Source organism: Tyto alba, unplaced genomic scaffold (genome assembly GCF_018691265.1).
Source record: "Tyto alba isolate M040663 unplaced genomic scaffold, T.alba_DEE_v4.0 Super-Scaffold_15, whole genome shotgun sequence".
NCBI lineage: Eukaryota > Metazoa > Chordata > Aves > Strigiformes > Tytonidae > Tyto > Tyto alba.
In genome coordinates this window covers 5,937,916-5,961,261 of record NW_024881277.1, presented here as the reverse complement: position 1 = coordinate 5,961,261, position 23,346 = coordinate 5,937,916, and the positions used below count along the sequence as shown (strand labels likewise).

At 49.1% G+C, this 23,346-nt stretch overlaps 1 pseudogene; it reads left to right on the top strand.

Moving 5' to 3' along the window:
- The first annotated feature begins 17,201 nt into the window (after positions 1-17,201).
- Positions 17,202-18,848, top strand: LOC122153043 (annotated as a pseudogene).
- The last annotated feature ends 4,498 nt before the right edge of the window (positions 18,849-23,346 follow it).

Genomic DNA, 23,346 nt, shown 5'->3' with positions numbered 1-23,346 from the left:
CCACAGACCTTTGGGAGGGGGTTTGAAGCAGTGATCCCTAAAGATCCTGGGGCCATATGGAGAGCAAAGGAGGGGGCCAGGAGAGGCTGCCAGAGCAGAGTAAGGATGGGGGGAGATCAGAAGGGAGTGACCTGGGCTGGGCAACGGCCTCCAATGGAAAAATGATGTTCAGCTAAATCAAGGCAATGTCCAGACTCTGGTCTGTTGGTTGTTGCTGAGCCACAAGTCCTTGCTGTCCTGGTGCTCCAGCAGGCCAGGAGTGGCTGAGGAAGGAGTGGTGCCCCCAGGCTCTTGGTGCTGTTGTCCTCCTGTGTGGAGCTGGCCACAACAGCCTGCCTGCATGGCCCTAGGGGGTCCCAGTGAGGTCATGCTTGGAGAGTAGGTTGCAATTAGCATTGCTCTGAGTTGGTGTGATGGATGATCTGGGTGGGAATCACAGAAGGCAAGGACAAGAAGCAGGAGGTGAAATTTCAAATGAGGTTTTGAGGAAAGAAAAGAACCCCAAACCCACAATGACAGTGGGCCAGCACTGGGCCAGGGGCCTGTGAGTTTCAAAACTCTAATTTCTAAAGAGTTTAACAGGGAAAAAAATCATCATGATTAGAGCTAGCTCAGGAGAAAGCACTGACCAATCTGATCTAACTGTAAACTTATCCCTGATCAGAGCAGCCCGCGGTGCTAGAGACGTCCAGAGGTCCCTTCTGACCAAAACCACTGTAGAGGGATGGGCTGGGCAGCGTAGGGGAGGAGAGTGGACACTGCTCTGTGCTGAGGTGTAGGAAGGACCTTGTACGGAGTGCGAGACCGGAGTTAGACCTCACACAGATGCGATGAATGTCGTACTCTCTTTATTAGTCCAGGGTACATATATTTATACAGACAACGCTAATTATTATGCCTACTAGTCACTAGCTGATTGGCTTAAGCTCTAAAGGTCGTATTCGCATGGTCCACCTACTTGCAGTTAGCTAACAGCACAAGCTTCTCATAACACTAAGTTTCTCATGCCACTATTTCTAATTCCTCTTAACCTGTTTTCGACACACCACGGTACACAAGGCTGAAGCGTCCTTGACATTCTTCATGTATCAGCAGCTGCGAGCAGCTGCAGGCAAACCCTAGTGAGGCCCAGCATCAGCGAGGCAGCATCAGCCCCTAGAACAGGCTCTGATCGTACAATTGCTCGGTGGGCTCAGGACCCTTGTCTCTGAGCCATTCTCCAACAAGTCCCCCTTTTTCTTTTTGTACGAGCAGAGTCTGCCTTAACGTTCATTCAAAGACTTTCTTAATACCTGATAAAGCACAACTTAAGCATGCAAGCTTACAGTCTATTGGCTAAAGGCAGTTATCACACCCCCCACCCCACCCGGAAGTGCTGTGATAGGTCTGCATCGTTAATTGACGTGTATAAACTAAGTCTACTTTAGATTTAGTTTATCAGGCATTCAGACAGGAAGGAAGCACTAACTTGACTTCCTCATTCTTACCCTTCCAGGTGACCTCAAGGGCAGGATTACCATGGGCAGTTTTCTGCTCAGAGACCCAGCCTGGATTGTCCAAACCCTGTAGGATCAGTGCATGACCCTGATCCCTAAAAAATCCTACCACATTTCCCCCTTTTTCTTTTTAGACAATCCAGACTCCTTTTAATGCTCAATTCATAGCATTCATAAAGCATTTCCACACAGACCCCAATACCATCATGACAGTCATAATGACAATCAGCATTGCCAGTCCATGCATCAACCCTTTCAGCCACCCACTAATTCCCAAGTTGTGTAGATTTGTAACCATTCTATCAGTCCATTTTCCAGTTTTATGTCTTGTACCTTTTTTTTTTTTTTTTGAACAATAATCAACAATTTATTAGCAAACAAGAACCTGAAATAATTAACTGTATAACAATCCAGCAAAGTCCCACGCGACACAATCAGAAAGAGAGAAAATAAGAAACAAAGATATCAGCACTGTCCTTCGGATGTTGTCCTTCGAGTTCTTGTTACCCCTGCTCACGGGGGCAATTGCGATAGAAAGATAGAAAGAGTCCAAGAACAACAGTCATGCCTGCGTGGTAACTCCGCTGATGAGTAACATTTTCTTCTTTGAACTATAAGTCTGTTTCCATCACCTCATCAAGGTTTCGAGGGCATCTTAGTTGTCTTCATGATCTTGGAGGACTGGGGGGAGGAGGTGATCTTCTCCGACACCAGCCACGAGACATTCCCTCGCATACTGCAATGGCAACGACGATCACTACCAATATAACAAAAAATCCCAACAGCAGGGCGGCGCACACGGGATCGTCCCCTACTCCCATCTTCCCAAGATTGCAATCCAGCGGGATCGGTAAGATTAGTGGGGATAGTCCAGCCCCAGGCTAGGGGCTTGACCGAGGAAGGTCCAAGTGCGCAATGAGCGGAAGTTTCTCTTCCACCCAGAATGCCTGTGTTGCCTAGATCTGGGCCTGCAGTTGTTTTTGCCATCCGGTATAGCCGAACTTTCGAGACCCTCCAACAACACATGCGCTTTGGACTGGGGGGTGGAAATCCATTTTCCTGCTGTGTATGTGGACCCTGACTCCCGATCCCTACGGACCTGTTGACCACTTGCGCTCTCACTCTTGTACCTCCGAAACCGCGAAACAATGGAGCGTGCTTATGTATGGGCAGCAATTTATTATGCAGCCTTGATGTTGGTAGCCCTCACTTTGTTTGCCTTTTTACTACATATCTTTTGCCCTTGTAAATGTTCCTCTTTCAAGTGCCCATGTAGTTGTATCTGCTTACGTAAACCACCATCTCCTTCCTCTCCCCGTCCCCAAAGTCTGGGAGCACATCCCTCGGCCCAGCCTGAGACACATGCTGTTTAAGTAGGTTTGGGTGGAAAACTGTTGATTGGTAGTGTTACTGTTATTGTTACCTTGTCTATGTTTGGTTAACCATGTCGAAAATTCTGTTATAGGTCTTTTCGGCGGTTTTGGTACTGGCTGTTTTACTTCTGTCACATCTTTTACTTGGATTCTCTTCTTCCCACTAAAAATATCTCCATCCACCCTTCTGTCTTTGGGAAAGCAAAGCCACTCTGATGTTGGACATAACAGTAAAGCACTTGCTGCACAAATTTGCCACTATTAAAGCAAACCATACAGGATGATTAGCAGAGGTCCGGTATAACATATACTCCCACCTCTCATGCCTATGGCGTTGCAGCCCACAGCTGAGATAAAAGTCTTCCTGGTGGCGAGCACAGAGGTTAACCCGGTCTTGCCCTCTACTTTTAACGAATCCGTGTGTTAAGAGTTAGTCAATTCAAGTGCAGCTCCTTCGTAGCCACTTCCTTTGTTTAAGCAAAGCAAATTTTCTTTTTTTTTTGGCACTTTCTGATAGTGTCCTTCCATCAGCTCTCAGGGACATCCCAAATTATGGGGATTAACCTCTTTTTCCCATAAATCAAGGTTACAGTTCATGCCCCTTCCCTATACAGTTATAACACAATTTTCTCCATCTGCAAGAAATACCACCTCCGGTGACACATTTCACATCACACAAAACCACGCTTCATGACATCCGTATATACACTCGAGACAAGGTATTACCCTATTAGGTTGATTTTCTAGCAATGCCTGATCGAATCCAAAATGTCATAATCTATTACCAAAAGCCACTCTGTCACATGTCTGCCAGTTAATGCTCAGTAAACGCCAGCTTTTCCCTGACATTTTTTTTTTTTTTTTGGTTCCTTATACAGCAAGTAAGTAAATGAATAAGTAAATTTTCACAGTGTTACTTCTGAACCCAGTCAAAACCCCAGTCAAACCACTGGTTAAGAGTCATTCAATCCCCTCCTGATGAATTTACTTAGTTCTTTGAGGGTGACTTGTAGTTGGTCAGTTGATGGTACCACAGTCCACTCCTGAGGCTTTTCCACCGGTCCTTTTCCTCAGGAGGCAAGTCCACCCCTTTTCTTTAGTTCAGATCGCTGTCTGGGTGGTCAGCAGCACCTGAAATATTTTGTCCTGGGGTATCAAGTACCCCTGCACATATCCCTGTCTAATTAGCAGGCAGGCTTTTTCTGGCCACTCCATCTCCGCCGAGCCACCAGCACCCAGCACCTAGACTACACTTTTCAGTCTGTTTACTAAGGAAAAACAGAGCTTGCCCTTTACCTGCACTTTTCTCTTGGATATCTGAATGGTCCCAATTAAAGTCTCCAGTGATCTGAATGTCCCTACATCCTGTCCTCCTGTGCTATTTCTTCTGTATATTGTGTTTGCTTGATCCCATATCTGCAAATGAAATTTAGGCCCTGTCCTTTTATCTCTATCTTCCCCAAAAGTGCAACTTTTTGTAGTCTGAGCATTCATAGTTGAATTCTTAGATATTACTCCAAATAAGGTGGTCCTGAATTTCCTCCTCTGGGAAGAGCTGTACATACCCAACAATCTGTTAAATTTAGTGAACGAGCTATCTTCCCAGTTTGTTGCAGAAACACATTATCCCTCCATGCTATTACACAGGCACTGAAAAGGAGCAGTATTACAGGGCTCTTAGTCCTCATCTTAGCTCCGCTTTTGAATGCGGAGCTTCAGGGGTCCAGTAGGTGCTGATCGCCACTGGGTTTTAGGGGCTTTCTTCATCTGGTATACTGTATCCACGATGCTTGTTCTTTAATCTTGATAGCTGTATGGGATGTCAGCAACACCTGGAAAGGGCCTTCCCACCTTGGCTCCAGAGGCGAATCTGAAAGAGATCTGACATACACATAATCTCCAGGCTCAATATTATGCACAGGTCCATCCAGACCTCAGGCACTAGTTCCCAAGACTAGCTTCCTAACCTCCTGAATCTGTTTCTGCAGGGTTATCACATAATCGGTTAGTATTTCATTCCCGACCTGGGTTGATGTTCCAGCCTGTATCATGTAGGGTCTCCCGTATCCTATTTCGAAGGGACTCAGCCTTTCTTTGGCTCTGGGTTTGGTTCTCATTCTCAAAAGAGCCAATGGTAGGGCCTGAGGCCAGAGCAATTCAGCTTCTTGTCCCAATTTGACAATCTGTATTTCAATAAGGTGGTTCATTTTCTCCACCTGGCCGCTTACTTGTGGCCTATATGGGGTATGTAATTGCCAATCTATCCCCAGAAGTTTGCTAACTTGTTGAACAACTTTTGCAATGAAGTGCAACCCTCGGTCTGAGGATACAACCACTGGAACCCCAAACCTTGTTATTATTTCTTGTAATATGACCTTGGTCACCTCTCAGGCTTTACTGGTTTGGCAAAGGAATGCTTCCAGCCAACCTGAGAAGGTGTCTGTTAGGACCAATAAATACTGGTACCCTCCTTTTCTTGGGAGCTCTGTGAAGTCAATTTGCCATTGCTGTCCCGGATAGTTTCCCCTCCCCATTTTTCCTAGTTGGGCTTTGAGGCCCATTTTAGGATTATTCTGTAAACATATTTCACACTGCTGAGTCACCTATTTAACAGTAGTGTAAAGGTTTCGGGCAATTACACGCTGGTTCAAATACCTATACAGAGCCTCTGCTCCCCAATGAGATTTTCTATGTTCTGCCATGGCAATGGCCTACAACAATGTGAATGGTGTGATTAATTTTCCTTGCAGAATTTTAGCCCAATCACCTGTTTCAACTTTCACTCCCAAGTCCTCAATTAGTTTCTGATCTTCTTTTGAATATCTGGGTTCACAATCAATCTGTATTTTACATCTGGGACCAAAGACTGTACCCTTACATCACCCTTCTCTGTCACTCTTTAGCCTCGCGGTCCGCCGTGGTGTTGCCCAACTCCTGGGCAGTGTTTCCTTTCTGGTGAGCTTTGCAATGCATAAAAGCCACCTTCTCGAGCAGCTGGATGGCTTCCAGGAACTTAAGAATCTCTTCAGCATGCTTTATAATTTTCCCTTGGGTGGACAGGAGTCCTCTTTCTTTCCATATGGCCCCATGGGCATGGACCACCCCAAAGGTGTATTTAGAGTCCGTCCAGTTGTTTATCTTTTTGCCTTTGGGGAGTTCCAGCACTCTGGTTAAGGCTATTAATTCTGCTTTTTGTGCCAAGGTATCTGGGGCAGGGGCTGCGGAGTGGTTACAGCATACCCTGCTTTGCGGACGCCTTGTCGAACGAAGCTGCTCCTCTGTATACCAGGAGTCCTCCACGTCTGCTAAAGGTTCCTCCTTCAGATCGGATCTGCTACTGCTTCAATCGTTTCCAGGCAGTCATGTGATACCGATTCCCCTGTATTTCCACTGAGGAAAGATGCTGAGTTGACAATGTTAGTAACGACTACTTCCACTTCATCCTGTTCCACTAGAACAGCCTGGTACTTAAGAAATCTTTGGGGTGAGAGCCAGTGCCCCCCTTTTACCTCTAATACTGTAGATATGGTATGGGATAGCAACACTGTGATCCTTTGGCCTAATGTGAATTTGCGTGCTTCCTGTATGTTTAGCACTAGTGCTGCTACTGCCCTTAGGCAGCTAGGCCAACCTTTACTAACTTCATCAAGTTGTTTGGAGAAGTATGCCACTGCCCTTCTGTATGGTCCCACATTCTGAGCCAGGATTCCCAGGGCTAGTCCCTGCTTCTCATGGGAGAACAGCCAAAATGGTTTGGTTGTGTCAGGTAGCCCCAAGACAGGGCCTCCATGAGCTTCTTTTTCAGTTGCTGGAACGCTTTATCTGCTTCCCCATTCCAAGTGAGGCTTCCCAGACCTGGATTTTAACAGTTCATAGTGTGGCCCTACCAGGAGTCCGTAGTTGTATATCCAGTGGTGACACCATCCCATCATTCCTAAAAATGTATGGAGCTCCTTAGCTGCCTGTGGTCGAGGGGTCTGGCAAATGGCCACCTTTCTTGCTGTGCCTAGAGATCTTTGTCCAGCACTTATCTCGTATCCAAGGTAAGTCACCAGCTGCTGGGCCACTTGGGCTTTCTGTGGAGAGGCTCGATAGGCATTAAGTCCAAGGAAATTTAGCAGACTAACTGTCCATACTATGTATATCTCACTCATTTCTGCTGCTATCAATAAATCATCCACATATTGTAGTATTATCCCAGCTCCATGTGGTCGTTCCCACTTCTCCAAATCCTTGGTAATTGATTTCCAAAAAGAGCGAGGGTATTCTTAAACCCCTGTGGTAACACAGTCCATGTTAATTGTGCTTTCTTCCAGAGTCAGGGTTTTCCCATTCAAACGCAAACAACAACTGACTTTCAGGGCTCAAGGGTAGGCAAAAGAAGGCATCTTTTAGGTCCAATACCGTAAACCAGGCCAATTCAAGTTCTAATTTGTTAATAATGTGTATGGGTTGGCCACAAGAGGGTGTAAGTCTTCAACCATCCTATTGATAGCTCTGAGATCCTGCACTATCTGATAACTCCCATCTGGCTTTTTGACTGGTAAAATGAGAGTGTTATATTCTGATTCACACTCTGTTAACAACCCAAATTTGATGAATCAGTCAATTATTGGCTGGATTCCTTCACTATCTTCTTTCTAAGGAGTTATTGCCTAATTCTCACAGTCTGCCTCCCTGTTTTAAGTTTTACTGTTATTGGGGAGGCATTTTTCACCCTTCCTCGTGTTTCCGAGACCCATACTCCCGGATATACTTGATTCCAGACTTCTTCAGGCACTCCTGGACTGACAGGAGTGTCTATAAGGGCCAGACTCAAAAGTTCAATTAGCTGATCATTCCCCACTTGAAATTCTATTTTTCTTCCCTCAAAAGTTACTTTATCTTTCAACTGCTCCAATAGGTCTTGGCCTAATAGAGGTCCTGGGGAAATAGGCATATGTAAGAATTTATGTATTCCCAATTGTTTTCCTAATTTAAATTTAAGGGGTTTTAAAAAGTATGCCTTTCTCTTTGGCTGATAACTCCTCTTACAGTTACATAATCATGATCCATAGGTGTTAAAGCCTCATTCAAAACCCAAAGTGTTGCTCCAGTATCTACTAGAAATTTTATATTCTGTTGTCGTTTCCCTAGCTTTAATGTAACCAGTGGATCTGCTAGGGTAGATTCCCCAGATCCTCGTCAATCTTCTTTGACATGGGCCTGTATCCTCCCTTCCTTTTTTGTTTCTCCAGATATTCATTCTTCCAATGTCCCCTTTGTTTACACCATGAGCACTGATCCCTTCCCACAGGACCCCTTGGTCCCATACTCCTGAATTCTTTATTTTCTTGTAACACCGCTACCAACACCCGCTGGTCTCTTCTTCCACCATCCACCTCTCTGTTGCTAAACACTCTCCATGATTCATCTAACAAAGTCTCCAAATTCCTGCTTTCCACCAGCTTCAATTTCTGCAGCTTCCTCTGGATGTCGCTTGCTGACTGCCCGATGAACAGAGACACTAACTGCTGAGTGCCTACTTCCAATCCTGGGTCTAAAGGGGTGTACTGCCTCATAGTATCCGTAATTCATCCAAAAATTCCAAGGGGTATCTCTTAGACCTTGCTAAACGGCATACAAAGTTGTGCAATTAATTGTTTTTGGGATAGCCCGCTCCATTCTTCTCATAACCCAATCCCTGTATGTATTCAGCAACCTTACATGCGTCCCTCTATTAGGGATCCATCCTGGATCCTGTAAGGGGAAATGATCTTTATATCTTCCCCCGTATTCTTAAGAAAATCACTAGCCAGGTCTTGGGCTGTTTTTAATATTAATTGTTTTTCTGACTCTGTCATATGGTCTAATAACAATTGAATATCACTCCAGTCAGGGTTATGCTGTTTTATCAGAAACTGGAAGTGTTTGATCACCCCCACAGAATCACTCCGATAGTTTTTCGCCACATTTTTCCATGTTTCTAGATCAAAGGAGGAGAAGGGAATTTTTATTAGGACAGGCTCTCCTCCTTGACCTATAGCTTCTCTCAAGGGTGCCTGTACCATAACTCTTTCCTTTTTACTCCGGATATGTAAAGTGACCAGGCTATCGGGAGGAGTTCCTGGGTCCAAATCCTCCCGTTCCTTTTGTTGTGTTTTTGCTGGGAGTTTATAATATTCTGGCAGCTCTCCCACCTTGGGATCCCTTAGCTTTTCCAACCCTGTGGATCTTTGACCTATGCTACAGGCTGAACAGCACCTTTTTAGTTTTCCTTTTCCTTCTTTCATATTTTCCTTTTCTAGAGCCAAAACCATTGGGTCTTGTGGGCTCTTTAATCCACAATCAGTTTGATACTCAGGGTGATTTCGGGGTGTCTGCATACGAGAAGTCATCCCACTTTCCTTCTCTCCTCAAAAACAACATCAGTTGCAACAAAGTATTATAATTCAAGGTTCCATTAAAGGGCCATTTTTCCCCATCATCTAATTTTACAGGGTCCACCACTGGTTACAGTATTTAGGTAAGGTCCTTTTATTCACAATTCCACCTGGTGTTCCTCTGATTTCCTTCCAATGGGCTAAGATGCAGCCCAGAGGGCTCTTTTTCACTATACCCCCACTCTGTTTCCCTCCCATATTGTTAGCCTGGAGGACTTATCCACATTCTGCTTCTATTGCCTCTGTAAGTTTCCTAGGTTCCCACAATAAGTTCTTTTAAGCTCACCTGAGCGCTCAATTCTGTCCCAGTCAGACCACTTCCCTTGACATTTACTACACCAGAAATCGTCTCCAAATTCCACCCAGATGTCTTGTCCACAACCAAAGCATTCAAAAACAAAGATCAATTACAAGAAAAATCCTTGGGTCTGTGTATGGGGCACCAAAAGTTAACCACAGGCTCAAACAATACTGTTTTAAAATCTGACATACACTTCATTCACTTCTCGCCTCCGGCCACTCTCCTCGTGGAGGACATGGAAGCGGGATCAGAACTCCACACTCACTTCGCAGCTGTGCTGCGTTTCACTTCTCTCATGCAGGCATACAGGCACACAGACACGCAGTTACACACAGGGCCCCTGTCCTGGTTCGGGCTGGAATAGAGTCATGTTCATTTTGGCAGCGGGAGGAGAGCTGCAGCACACTGAGATTCCAGAGGATCTCCAGGTCCGAGAGCCCTTGCCTGTGTGCGGGGGTGGGGGGAGCACAGCTGGAGTGCTGGGCCCCGATTGGCCAATATTCCATGTCATTACGCTCACTATATAAAGGAAGGAGTGGGTCAGAAGGGGCTCTCACTTCCGGGAGTGTTGCCACAGGGTCTTTGTGTTTGGGATCACTGGCCGGGAGCAGGTGGGTGTCGGTCGGCGGGTGGTGAGCAGCTGTATTGTACGTTACCCATTCATCATGTCACCATATTATTCTGTTACTGTTATTAAACTGTTTTTATCTCAACCCATGAGTCTCCCTTTGCCCTCTGATTCCCTCCCCATTCCCAAGTGGAGGGGAGGGTGGGTGAGCAGCTGCGTGGCGTTTAGCTGCTGACCAGGTTTAAACCACGACAACTGTCACACAGGTTATCCATGAATGTGATACACATGATGCAATCAGGCAAGCCAAGAGGTTAAAACCTCTTTGGTATCGAGGGCTATGGTTAAAATATAGATATGGGGAGGCCTGGCAGAGTGATTACATTGTGCTTCCACAATACTTGGCATGTCAAACTTTATGTGCTCACAATGGTGGAAGCAACTACCGGGTGGGTGGAAACATAGGCCGTGTCCCATGCCACTGCCCGGAACACTATTCTGGGCCTTGAAAAACAAGTCCTGTGGCAACATGGTACCCCAGAAAGAATTGAGTCAGATAATGGCACTCATTTTTTAAATAATCTCATAAACACCTGGACAAAAGAACATGGCATTGAGGGGGTATATCATATCCCCTACCATGCACCAGCCTCTGGGAAAATTGAGTGGTACAATGGGCTACTAAAGACCACGCTGAGATCAATGAGAAGAGGAACTTTTAAACACTGGGACAGACATTTAACAAAGCCCACCTGGTTAGTCAAAACTAGAGCATCTACCAACCAGGATGGCCCTGCCCAGTCAAAATTCTACATACTGCAGATGGAGATAGAGTCCCAGTAGTGCACCTTAAGAACATGCTGGGGAAGACTATTTGGGTTATTCCTACTTCAGGTAAAGGTAAGCCCATATGTGGGATTTCCTTTGCCAAAGGACCTGGGTGCACTTGGTGGGCAATGCAGAAGGACGGGGATCCGATGTGTGCCTCAAGGGGACTTAATGTTAGGTGAAAATAGCCAATAAACTGTATTACATTAATCACCAAACAACCCTAAATGCATTGCTATGGTTGACACATATTATGCTAATGGCATCATATTCATGAAGAAAAACACGAGCTTCAATAAAGTCACGATTGGTTTCAGCAACTGATACCCAGCGCCTGCTGCAGACTGAATAGACAGCGTCAGATGCATCAGCCACCAGCTCCAGCTGCAACAGAGACTGCATGCCATCCTCCTGCCAGGCCCAAGGACACCTGTGCCCTACCAACTGAGAATCCCTCCTCCTGCCTTAAGAGACTGTTAGGACAGATGGAACCTGAAGCTATGGACCAAATGAACTCACGATACATTCTGCAGTATATAGACTGCAAGGACCAAGTGCACCCAGGTCCTTGGGCAAAGGTAATTCCACGTATGGGCTTAAGATGGCCCATGGGCTAAGGGAATTATATCTGTGTGCACATGCCTAAGACCAGGGAAGAGGACAGTAATTTATTAGACTGTATTAGGAAATATGGAACCTGAGGATAATGCAAAGGATATGGAACAAGGGGTGGACACGGTCCTGGTTCAGACTGGAATAGAGTTCATGTTCCTTTTTGGTAGCTGGAGGAGTGCTGATGCACACGGAGATTTCAGGGACTCTCCAGCTCCCCGTGTCCTGCCTGTGCACAGGCTCACAAGAAGCAGAGAGGAAACAGAGCTGGAGCAGCGGGCCTGGATTGGCCAATATTCCATGTCATGTGAAGTTACGCTCACCATATAAAGGAGGGGTGGGTGGGAAGGGGCACACTCTCACTTTTGGGATTGTGGTCGCGGCATCTTTGTGTTTCAGGATCGCTGGCCGGGAGCCGGCTGGGTGTCAGTCGGCGGTTAGTGAGCAATTGCATTTTACATTATCCGTTCATACTGCCACCGTATTATTTTATCACCATTATTCAACTGTTTCTATCTCAACCCGTGAGTCTCCCTTTGCCCCTCTGCTTCCTTCCCCATTCCCAGGTGGGAGCTGTGTGGTGTTTGGCTGCCGACCAGGCTCAGACCATGAGTTACACCCACTGACACACACACCAACATGACATGCACACACACTGGTCTTGCCTGTTGCTGGCCTCACCAAAGAACAGTTGGAAGAGCAACTGATGTCATCTACGTGGACTTGTGCAAAGCACTTGACACGGTCCCGCATGACATTCTCGTCTAGAGTTGGAGAGACGGTGATTTGGCGGATAGACCACTCGGTGGATAAAGAATTGGTTGGGGGGTCAAACTCAAAGTGCTGAGGTCACAGGCTCAACAACCAATTGGAGAACAGAGATGAGGGGAATTCCTCAGGGGTTGGATTGGGTCTGGTATTGATTGACATCTGTGTTGCCGTCATGGACAGCAGGATCGAGTGCATCCTCAGCAAGTTCACAGATGACACCAAACTGTGTGGTGTGGTGACATGCTGGAGGGAAAGGATGCCATCCAGAGGAACCTGGACAGGCTGGAGAAGTGGGCCCATACAAACCTCATGAAGTTCAACAAGGCCAAGTTGAAGGTCCTACCCATGGCTTGGGACAACCTCACATACAAATAGATGCTGGGCAAGGAGTGGATTGAGAGCAGCCCTGCGGAGAAGGACTTGGGGTTGGTAGTTCATGGAAAACTGATTGTGAGCCAGCACTGTGCACTCGCAGGCCAGAAAACCAACCGTGTCCTGGGCTGCATCAAGAGAAGTGTGGCCAGCAGGTCAAGGTGGGGGATTCTCCCATTCTGCTCTGCTCTCATGAGACCGGCACTGTAGTCTGGTTTCCAGCTCTCATGATCCAAACATAAAAAGGACATGGACATGCTCAAGCAGGTCCAGAGGAGGTCATGAAGATGAGTGGGGGGCTGGAACACCTCCCTTGTGAGGACAGGTTGAGAGAGTTTGTTTTGTTCAGACTGAAGAAGAGAAGGCTCCAAGGGAGAAATTCTAGTGGCCTTCCAGGACTTAAACAGGGCTACAGGAAAGATGGGGAGGGACTATTTATCAGGGATTGCAGGGATAAGGGTAATGGGTTTAAACTGAAAGAGGGTAGATTTAGCTTAGATAAAAGGAGGAAATTCTTTACTGTGAGGGTAGTTAAACACTGGAAGAGGTTGCCCAGAGAAGTGGTGAACTGCCCCTCCCTCGAACTGCTCTAGGCAACCTGTTCCAGTATCTCAGCATCCTCATCGTAAAACATTTCTTCCTTATTTCAAATCTAAATCTACCCTCTTTCATTTTAACACCATTGCCGCTTGCCCTTCCAATACAGATCCTGGTGAGAAGTATCACTCCATCTTTCTTGACCTGTAACCACGATGTTTTCATCTCTAAATACCTTTGAGAGTACCCAGACATCACCCCAAGATGGGGTTTAGAGGACTCAAGCACATGTCCAATATGCTTAGATATAAACATTCTGGGCTAAGTGTTGTGGAGACTTGGGACAGTCTAAGTAGCCCAAGAACCCTTGAAGGGTGGTTTGAGAGACGGTGGACTTTTTCTTCACAGTGGAAAACAGCATGAGAAAGAAAAATGTCATACTGTGCAGCTGGGGAAGTCCAGACTGGACAACAGGATAAATGCTGTGGTGCAACACATGACCCAGGGGTGTATGGATCAGAACAAGGCTTTGTTTTTCAAGGAAGAGCCGGGGAGGATGGTGAGAGATCAGGAAAAAGGAAGATGCTCGGGAGGAGCAAGGTGAGAGAGCTGGGGGGATGAGGACAGCCTGCAGGGAAAGAGGCGCAGGGATGCAACCCCATAGGAGAGCCTGTGGTGGAGATGACAGAGGGCTGTGGGAAAGCTGAAAGCCCCAGTAAAGTCAACCCCATCATGATTTTGGCTATGGCTGTTGTCTCTGCCACTGATGCCTGTGAGGAGGCACAGTCCCTTGCAGCACGGGGGCCTCATGGCCTCCTTGTGCATCCTCAGGAGCCTGGGAGGTGCACATCTCCATAGCCCCTACCCCAGGAAGAGCCCTGAGGAATGTGGGAGGGACAGGATCTCCCTTCCCAGGGGATGGGGGTCACGGCATGGCTATTTTTTAATGGGCAAAGGGCCTGGCCCTTTGCCTTAATGCAACACATCCAGGTTTACTCAGCACCAGAGCCACCTTTTCCTTGCTTTTCTGAAAATGTTGTCACTGCCTCCAGATTTCTGCTCTAACCGGAGCCTGGGGAGGCTTTGTCAACAGTGTCCCTCAGTGGGACCAATTAAAGCCACAAGAAACTTTGGAGTTTGAATGAAAGTTTTTCGGAGGTTTCTTCAGCTTCTTCTCTGTGCCTGTTTTCCATGGACTTGGCACCAAACCCTCCTGAGGGGTCATTAATCTGGCACCTTGGGCTGTTGCTGTGGTGCTGAGCTGGGCCGGGCTCCTGGGCCGAGGGAGCTCCTGGCAAGTGGGCAGCGCTGCAGAGAGACAGCTCTGCCCAGGAGCAGCTCCTCTGCAAAGCGCAGCAGGGCTGGGGGCACTGCCTGCAGGCACCCAGGGCAGAGCAGCGAGGCACACACAGCTTCAAGGCAGCCTGGGCTGGGAGGCTGCTGAGAGCTCCGAGGAGGAGAAAGCGCAGGGCCCTGGCCACAGTAAGTCTGGGGGTGCAGGGCAATGCAGCTGCAGCTCGGGGAGGGATCTGGGGAAGGCGGCAGAGCCGCCAGGAATCTGCCTCCTGCTTAGAGAGGAGGAGGAGGAGAAGGAGGAGGAGGAGGAGAATCTGCTCCCGAGCAGGGCTTCCCTGGTGCCCCCTGCGAGGGCCAGGGCATGAGGGCTGCCTTCTGGCGGGCCGGCTGCAGGGGTGTGCAGCCGGGTGTGCAGGCAGGGGTGCCCAGGGCTGTCCTTCCCAGCAGGGTCCCTGCACCCCAGGGGGCTGTGTGCTGGGGCAGGGACTCTGCCGCCTGCCAGGGTCAGCACTCAGCCTGCCCGGGGAGCTCCCCACGGCGCTGTGGGGAGAAGCTGTGGGGGGAAGGAGAGACCCCGCCAGGGCAGGCTCCTTCTGCTCTCCAGAGGCTGCTGCTGCATGGATCAGGGATGCTCACAGATTCAGCTCATGCCCAGCTCATTTCCCAGGGAATTTGTCACAAATACTTCCAGCTCAGAGATTTCATGCTTCTGTTGGTTCTTTCTAGACTCTCTACTTCCTATTTTCTCTGACACTCTTGGTGGGAAAAGGAAATACAGCTGTGTAGATGAGAGCAGGGTCTGACACACTTAAGCTTTCACAATGATAATTATATGAACCTCAGAAAGTGCCTTCAGCCCCCTCCAGCCTACAGAACACACCAGCATCACCTTTCCTTTTTCATCAGGTTTGCGTGGGCTGTGCTTTAAGCCCTGCACACACAGAGATACTGCAGGGCAGCTGTGCTCACAGGGGCTGGGATGGGGACTGTGAGCACTGGCAGGGAGGAAACATGGGCTCAAAGACAGAACTGCCAGCCTGGACACCTCAAGGCAGTGGAGACTTGGGCAGGGAGGGAGGGAAATGCTAAGGGAAACCCTGCTGCAGGGCAGACTCCTTCCCTGAGCAACACTCCTCTTGTCTCCTCTGCCACCCAGCACAGCCCTTAGCCCGTGGCTCCTGGCCGTTAGTCACCTCCTGGCCCAGCAGCCCAGCAGAAGGGATGAAGTGCATCTCTGCTGCCAGGGGCCCAGTTCCCGAGCAGGGCCTGAGGGCGACTGTCCTGCATTGCTGCTGTCTGGGAGGGCTGTGCAGAGCTGCCGAAGGGAAAGGCTTTCCTGAGCCCGTCTGTCCCTCTCCTTGCCTTGCTCAGATGCCCTTGGTGTTGCTGACAGGCTCTCTGGGAAGGGGGGTTTCAGCTGCAGAGTCAGGCACAGAGCTTGGGAGCCCTCCTCTGCAGATGTGCCCCCAGCAATGAGGTGTCCCAGCTTTCCTCTAAGCCGTGAAGCTCTGGGAATGCAGTCTGTGAGGCTGGGCCAGGAGCTGGCTCTCCCTTAAGAAGTTGCCGTGGTTCGGACCCTTGGCTCTCTCCTTGGGGTGTCCATCCCAGCTGTCTGCTGCTTCCAGGGGACTCTGTGAGCCGTGGGTGTCATTGGCTAAAGTGGGGTGCTGAGACTTGGGGAAAGGGTGAGTCATCTGGTGCTCTGCAGTGGATCCCTCTGCTCTCAGCAGTGTCTGGTTGATTTTCAGGGTAACATGGGAGTGTAATCACCCTTGAACTCAGAAAGGTGTAATTCAGGGCAGACGGGAACAAGACAGAAAGACAGACCAGCTGCCCTCACTCTGCACTAAGGCACAGAAAATCCTCTTGCCTCACTTGACTCACTCTGCTCTCCCTGAGTGCAGCAGAAAACCCTCTCAGCCTGTCTTCTGCTTTCCCCATTCCTCACCACAGATAGAGCAAATGCTGACAAGCCCTTCTGGGTTAGGGCAGGTTTTTCTGACAGAGTCACACAAAGAGCTGACTCCTTGGCAGACAGCATGCAAAACCCTTCCCCTCATGAAATGCTTGTCCAGCACCTACCACAGCTCCAGCTACAGAGCTGAAGGAAGATCTCAAAAAGGGGGGTGCCATGTAGTGGCTGGGATGGGATAAGGACAGAGGGTGTTGATATTTATAAGAGAAATATACCCTAATGTGTTGTCATCTTTCCTCCTTGAACAGGCTCATATGTCCAGACAAAGCAAATGTTAAATAACAGATCCATCACCCACTTCCTCCTCCTGGCATTTGCAGACATGCGGGAGCTGCAGCTCTTATACTTCTGTTTCTTCCTGGGCATCTACCTGGCTGCCCTCCTGGGAAATGGCCTCATCATCACAGCCATCGCCTGCGACCACCACCTCCACACCCCCATGTACTTCTTCCTCCTCAACCTCTCCCTCCGACCTGGGCTCCATCTCCACCACTCTCCCCAAAGCCATGTTAAATTTACTAACAGACACCAGGGACATCTCTTACTTGGGATGTGCTGCACAAGTATTTCTGTTTCTATTTTTGTTACCATCAGAGTTTTCTCTTCTCACCATCATGGCCTATGACCGCTACGTTGCCATCTGCCAACCCCTGCACTACGGGACCCTCCTGGGCAGCAGAGCTTGTGTCCACATGGCAGCAGCTGCCTGGGGCACTGGGCTGCTCTATTCTCTCCTGCACACTGCCAACACATTTTCCCTACCAATCTGCCAAGGCAATGCTGTGGACCAGTTCTTCTGTGAAATCCCTCAGATCCTCAAGCTCTCCTGCTCAGATTCCTACCTCAGGGAAGTTTGGCTCCTTGTGGTTAGTGCTGTTTAGGATTTGGGTGTTTTGTTTTCATCGTGCTGTCCTATGTGCAGATCCTCAGGGCCATGTTAAGGATCCCCTCTGAGCAGGGACGGCACAAAGCCTTTTCCACTGCCTCCCTCACCTTGCTGTGGTCTCCTTGTTTGTCAGCACTGGCATGTTTGCTACCTGAAACCCCCCTCAATCTCCTCCCCATCCCTGGACCTGGTGGTGTCATTTCTGTATTCGGTGGTGCCTCCAGCAGTGAACCCCCTCATCTACAGCATGAGGAACCAGGGGATCAAGGATGCACTGAAGAAGCTGATTCAGTCAATTTCCTCTCTGCAGCAATAAAATGCCTCTTTTTTCTTCAGAACTGTTTCAAATTCATCTCTGAATCCTACCGTACATTGATCATTTTATTTGTCTAAATCTTTTTTTTCTAGAAATATCTGCAGTCACTCTTCTTCCTCAGAAACATGAACCAGCTTCTCTGATCCAGAGCCCTTTGTGCGTGTGTCTGGTAGGACAGGACAGCTGGCCTCCCATGCCACATAACCATAATAAAAGGGGATTTTCTTAGTACCGATGTCTGGAGGTTGGTCTCTTCTTCCAAAGCTGAGGTCAGGAACAGGCTGAAGGAATTGCCCCTCTGAGCGTGCTGCTGTGCTGGGGTTCTCCAGGGGTTCAGGGCAGGAGGGCATGGGGGGATGTGTTAGGGAATAGGCCTGTGCTGCCCCTTCACGTGGGGGTGCCCAGTGCAATGGAATGATGGCTGATCCATGGGGATCTCCCTGGGACCATCTCCCCGTGGCTTTCAGCCACCACTGCCCTGCAGAGCAGCACCGCCAGCTCAGGGCCGTGCCTGAGGTGACATCCCGCGACAAGAGCAGACCTATTTCTGGAGGCACCAGTTTGGGCAGCTTTTCTCTGGCTGGCACAGCAGGAGCTGCCTGGGGAGCCCCCAGTGCAGGAGTCTTGTGCTGGGGAGAGGGACGGGCACAGAGGGGCTGCCAGCACTGGGCAATCAGGATCTCTTGGAGAGAAGAGCAGCAGAGAGAGGGAGACGCTGGCCTGCGTCTGCTCATGGCATGGCTGGCCCCAGCCCTGGGGCTGATGGGGAGGCTGAGAGCCCTCTGTGCCCCAGGAGCTGCTGTGACCTTCTGAGGGGCTGGGGCTGTGGGGTGAGTGCCCAGAGCTCTGCAGCACCCCCGCCTATCTCACTGGCCATTTCCAGCACTGGCTGCTCACCCAGGTTTATGGGTGAGCGTTGCTGCTAAACCATCTCCATCCTCCTGCTGGTCTCAGTGCCTGTATGGGGGGACCGGCCAGCCCTGCCTGGCCTCTCTTCTGGCGCAGACCCCGCCAGACCCCAGAGAAGGGCTGTCTGCACTTGCTGTGAGGTTGCGCTCTGTCCTATTTTTCCAGTTCATCAGTGAAGATGTTTAACAGAGCAGGACTCAGTATGGACCCCTGGGGTACATCGCTGGTGATCAGCTCCCGAGGGGACTTTGTGCTATGGGTCATGGCCTTCTGGACCCGGCCTTTCATCCTGTTTCCAGTCCACCTCACTCATGCCTGTGAGGCTGTGATGGGATTCAGTGAGAAAAGCCTTATTAATATTGAGCTGAAACGTTCCCTGCTCTCCCCTCATCCACCAGCCGAGGCATCTTACTGCTGTGGTGGGCTAACCGTGGCTAATAACCCAACTCCCACCCAGCTGCTCGCTCACTCCCTCTCCCACCCCAGTGGGATGGGGAAGAAAATAGGTAGAATGGGAATGAGAAAGCTCCTGGGGGGAGACAATGACAGGGACATCACTTCCCAGTTCCCATTGCGGGCAAGACTTGACTTGGGGGAGCTTAACTCACTCCTTCACTCTAGGCTCCTCTCCCCATCCCGAGCAGTGCAAGGGTGTTTGGGATGGGGTGTCACAACCAGCACATAACAGTTTTTATCTATTATTCCTTCTTTTCCCCAGTTTTGCTCTGCTCTGGCACTGGTCCTCCATGGGCTACAGGGAGATCTGCTCCACCATGGAGCACCTCCTCCTCTTTCTCCTACATTGGTGTTCCCTCCGTTGTTTCTCAATATGTTTGTTCTCTCCACCTTTACCAGTCTGGTGTTTGCTGCCAGTTCCTGAAGAAGTTTTCACAGGGACATGACCAGATTTGCTGATGGGCTTCTCAGTGTCCTGCGCTGAGTCTATTGTGGAGCTGGAAACAGCTCTGTCTGGCACAGGGCAATCCCTGGCCTCCTCCCACAGAGGCCACTCTTGCAGCCCCTCCGGCCACCAACCCCTTGTCACGTACACCCCCCACAGTCATCCACTGTGGAAAGTGGAGGTTCAGAAGACTTATTTAGGTTTTTTTCTGTTGAACTATGAACCTTTATTATTATATGTTGGCAATAAAGAAACAACTTCCTGTGACAGAAAGACTAGAGCTGAAAAAACCCCGGTGGCTGATAGGACACATGTCAGTGTTGGGGACATAGTCATCAAGATTGGCCATATAGTGTGTGACCTCACTGAGCTTGTTTTTCCTACATGCTTTTTCAGACTCCATCAGGGCACATGCAGGGTCAATATAAATTGGAGAATGTAGATATTCCTTGATCTAGAAGATGAAAACTGAAGAAAATTGCAAAAACAAGATAAAAAACAAACAAACAAACAAACAAACAAAAAACAAACAAACAAAAAACAACAAACCAAAAAATTTAATATTAATATCTTCTTTGTTTAGGCTACATTCTGGAAATTCCTCTATTTGCAAGAATTGAAGAATTAATAAAAATTATGCACAGAGATGTTGCTTCTTAGAGCACATGGCTGTCTCCACCACAAGCTGTCCTACAGTGTCTTGCACCTCTGTTCCACACCAGGCTGGAGGGTCAACACAACTAACCCACCTCTCTCTCCACTCAGCATCTCCCCTCCTTTACTGACATCTCTCCATCATTGCTGCCTTTGCTTCTGTAGCAGGTTCCAAGGAGCTCCGTCACCTGCCCTTCATCAAAGGGTGCATTGCTGAGAGTCAGCTGAAGCTTGTCCAAACCTTGGAATGTTATCCCAGGTGCTCTTCCAAATGAGCAACCCTGAACAGACAGAAGGTGTAAAACCAACTCCTGGAGGGAGATACTTCGTCTTGCTATAGAGATCTTGCAGTAACATAGCCTAGCAGAGCAACTGCCTGCCCTTGCTTCCCTTTCTCCAGTGACCATGGTTTTGCTTGGCATAGACACCCTTCCTTGCACCACAGGTCTTCCCTTGACGATAATGTATTTGTGGGGCAGGGAGGCTGGGTCAGCACAGGGACAGGGCTGGCTCTGACAGGGACCATGAAGCAGCTGCCAGGAGGTGACAGCAAGGACAGCTTACAAAGGACAAATTTCTATGTCTTGACTTTACTCTCCTTAGGAAGGAAAAGCTTGCCAGGAGCTGGTGGTTGCAGGGGCAGTCAAAAGCAAAAGGAAGAGCTTCAATCGCTCATTAGAGACCAAGGCTGAAGAGGGAACATGCAGGGCTACTGCTGAATGGGAAGGCTGATTTAATAACAGCAGAGGCAGGTGGGGCTGGGGCACTCAAAGCCCTCTTTGCCTGAGTCTTTCTTAAAAAGTTGTCCAGGCCAGTGAGCTGAGGGAAAGGGCTCAATGAGCAGGAGAGCACGCATTGGCAGGAACCTCAGGCAACCCAGCAAGGCCAAGTGCCCGTGTGTGACCCTGCAGGACATCCCCCTGGCAATGGCACAGGCTGGGAGCTGCCTGGCTGGGAGAAGCCCCGTGGGAAAGGTCTGGTGGGTTGGAGAGGAGGCAGCCGTGTGCCCTGGCAGCAAGGGAGGCCAGCTGCACCCAGGCCTTTGTGGCCAGCAGGAGCCAGGAGATCACAAGAGGGGCTTGTCCTGGTTACTGTGTCCGGATTGCAGATCCCCAGTACAGGAAGGATGTTGGCAAGCTGGAGGGGGTGCACTGAATGGCCCTCAATATAGGCTGGTGTGGGAACACTGGAACTACTCGCAAATAATTTCAGGGGGGCGGGGCATGATTTAGCCCCCCAAAAATCAGGAGTTTTGGGGATTCAGACTGTCACCACTCCCAAAAATGGAAGTTATTGGTGGGGAGAAAACCCAAACCACCACCTATATAATTGGGGGGGGGGGGGGGGCAGGCAAACCAAAATGGAAGATTGTGGGGGGGTCAGAGATCCCAACAAACTACCAAAATGGAAGACAGAGTTGGGGGGCAACCAAAACTGAAGTAAGAGGAGCGTCAACTGATCACACAACCCTTTCAAAATGGGGGTTTGGAGGGTCTCAGGTATCAGCCCAAAAATAATTGGGTGTTGTTTGCAGTAAACACTGTAGCGCCCCGCAAATGGGGGCTTGTGGTTCAAACAACACAAAACCCCCCTCAAATTATTTGGGGGGGGCAGTGTCAGAGGATCCTGTGTCCCCTCCAAAAGTGAGGATTCAGGGATCTCGGGTCCCCCCAGCATGCTCATCCATGTCAAAGAGCTTCCTCTCCTCTGCCACTGTGGGATCATTTTTGGAGGACAATGGCCACATTGGACAGGAGCAAGACTTTGGCTACATCGCAAAAGGGATGTGAAAAGAGGGAGGAGAACTGAGAGAGCTCTACGGCTGGTGAATGATGAGAACATCTTGACCTTCATCAGCCAGAAGCCTTGGGAGTAGCAAACAGGAATGTAGAAAAACAAGATAAGGATGCTGAGCTTTGTCTGAAGAAAACATGCCAGGCTATGGTTGATGGGAAACCTCTGGTCGTATCTTAAACAGTCGAAAGTTTTCTACCTTGAGCTAAAAGTGTATAGAACATTGTGTTTGTGCTTGTAAGATTTAATTAACCAATAGGCTTTAGTAACTAAATTGTAGCCAATGAATTGTCTGGTGTATTATGGACAGAGGGTAGTGACCAATCAAACGTTAGTCTTAGGCATGTGAACAGTGTGTGAGGAATGCATGTAACCAATCCAGCCTTCTGTTGATGTCTGATCAGTTGCTAGGCAGACATATAAGCGTACTTGTATCAGCAATAAACGATTTTGATTTGTGACTCTTATAGGGATGCCGGAGTCTGTGATTGTCCTCATGCCACCATGACTGGGAGGCGGGGTCATGAGTGACATCATAGGGCAGGGGAACCACCCCCTCACGGATGTCATAACCCACCAGTGACATCACAACCCAGGGTTGGGGAATCCCCATCAGAACTAAGTGAGACTCTGATACTGCAGTTCCATTGTGGATCCCCACCTCAACCCCATGAGCTCCCCTGTGATGTCATAAGCCCACTCCCACCACACAGGGGTCCACTATGATGTCACAACACTGGTAGGGAGCCCCAAGAGCTTGCTATGACATCACAATCCTGATGCAGAACACCAAAGGTCCTTTATGATGTCACAGTCCTGGTGGGGAACCCCAAGCGTCCTCTACGATGTCACAATTGTGGCTGGAAACACCAGAGGGTCCTCTGTGACATCACAAAAATGGTGGGGAACCCCGAAGGTGCACTATGATATCAGAACTCTGGTGAGCAAACCCACTGAGTTTTCTGTGACAACACAACCGTCAGAGAAAACCCCACCCCACGTGGCTGCCTGATGACATCACAACCCAGCAGAGCACCCCCACCCTACGTGGGTGTTGTGTGATGCCAGCACCCTGGTGGGGACAGCACCATACCCCACGTGGTCCTCAGTGATGTCACAGCCCCACAGGGAACCCCCATCTCAGAGAGTTTCCCGTGATGTCACTGCCCAGGCAGGGACACCCCCACTCCAGTGATGTCACAAACCAATGGGGAACCACTCCCACCTTGAAGGATTCGCTATGTGAGAAGTAACGGTAGAATTTTGCTTTCGCTAACAGTAATGAAAGAATTACTTTTATTGAGTTAGGCTAAAGCTGTTATTAAATTAGTGTTG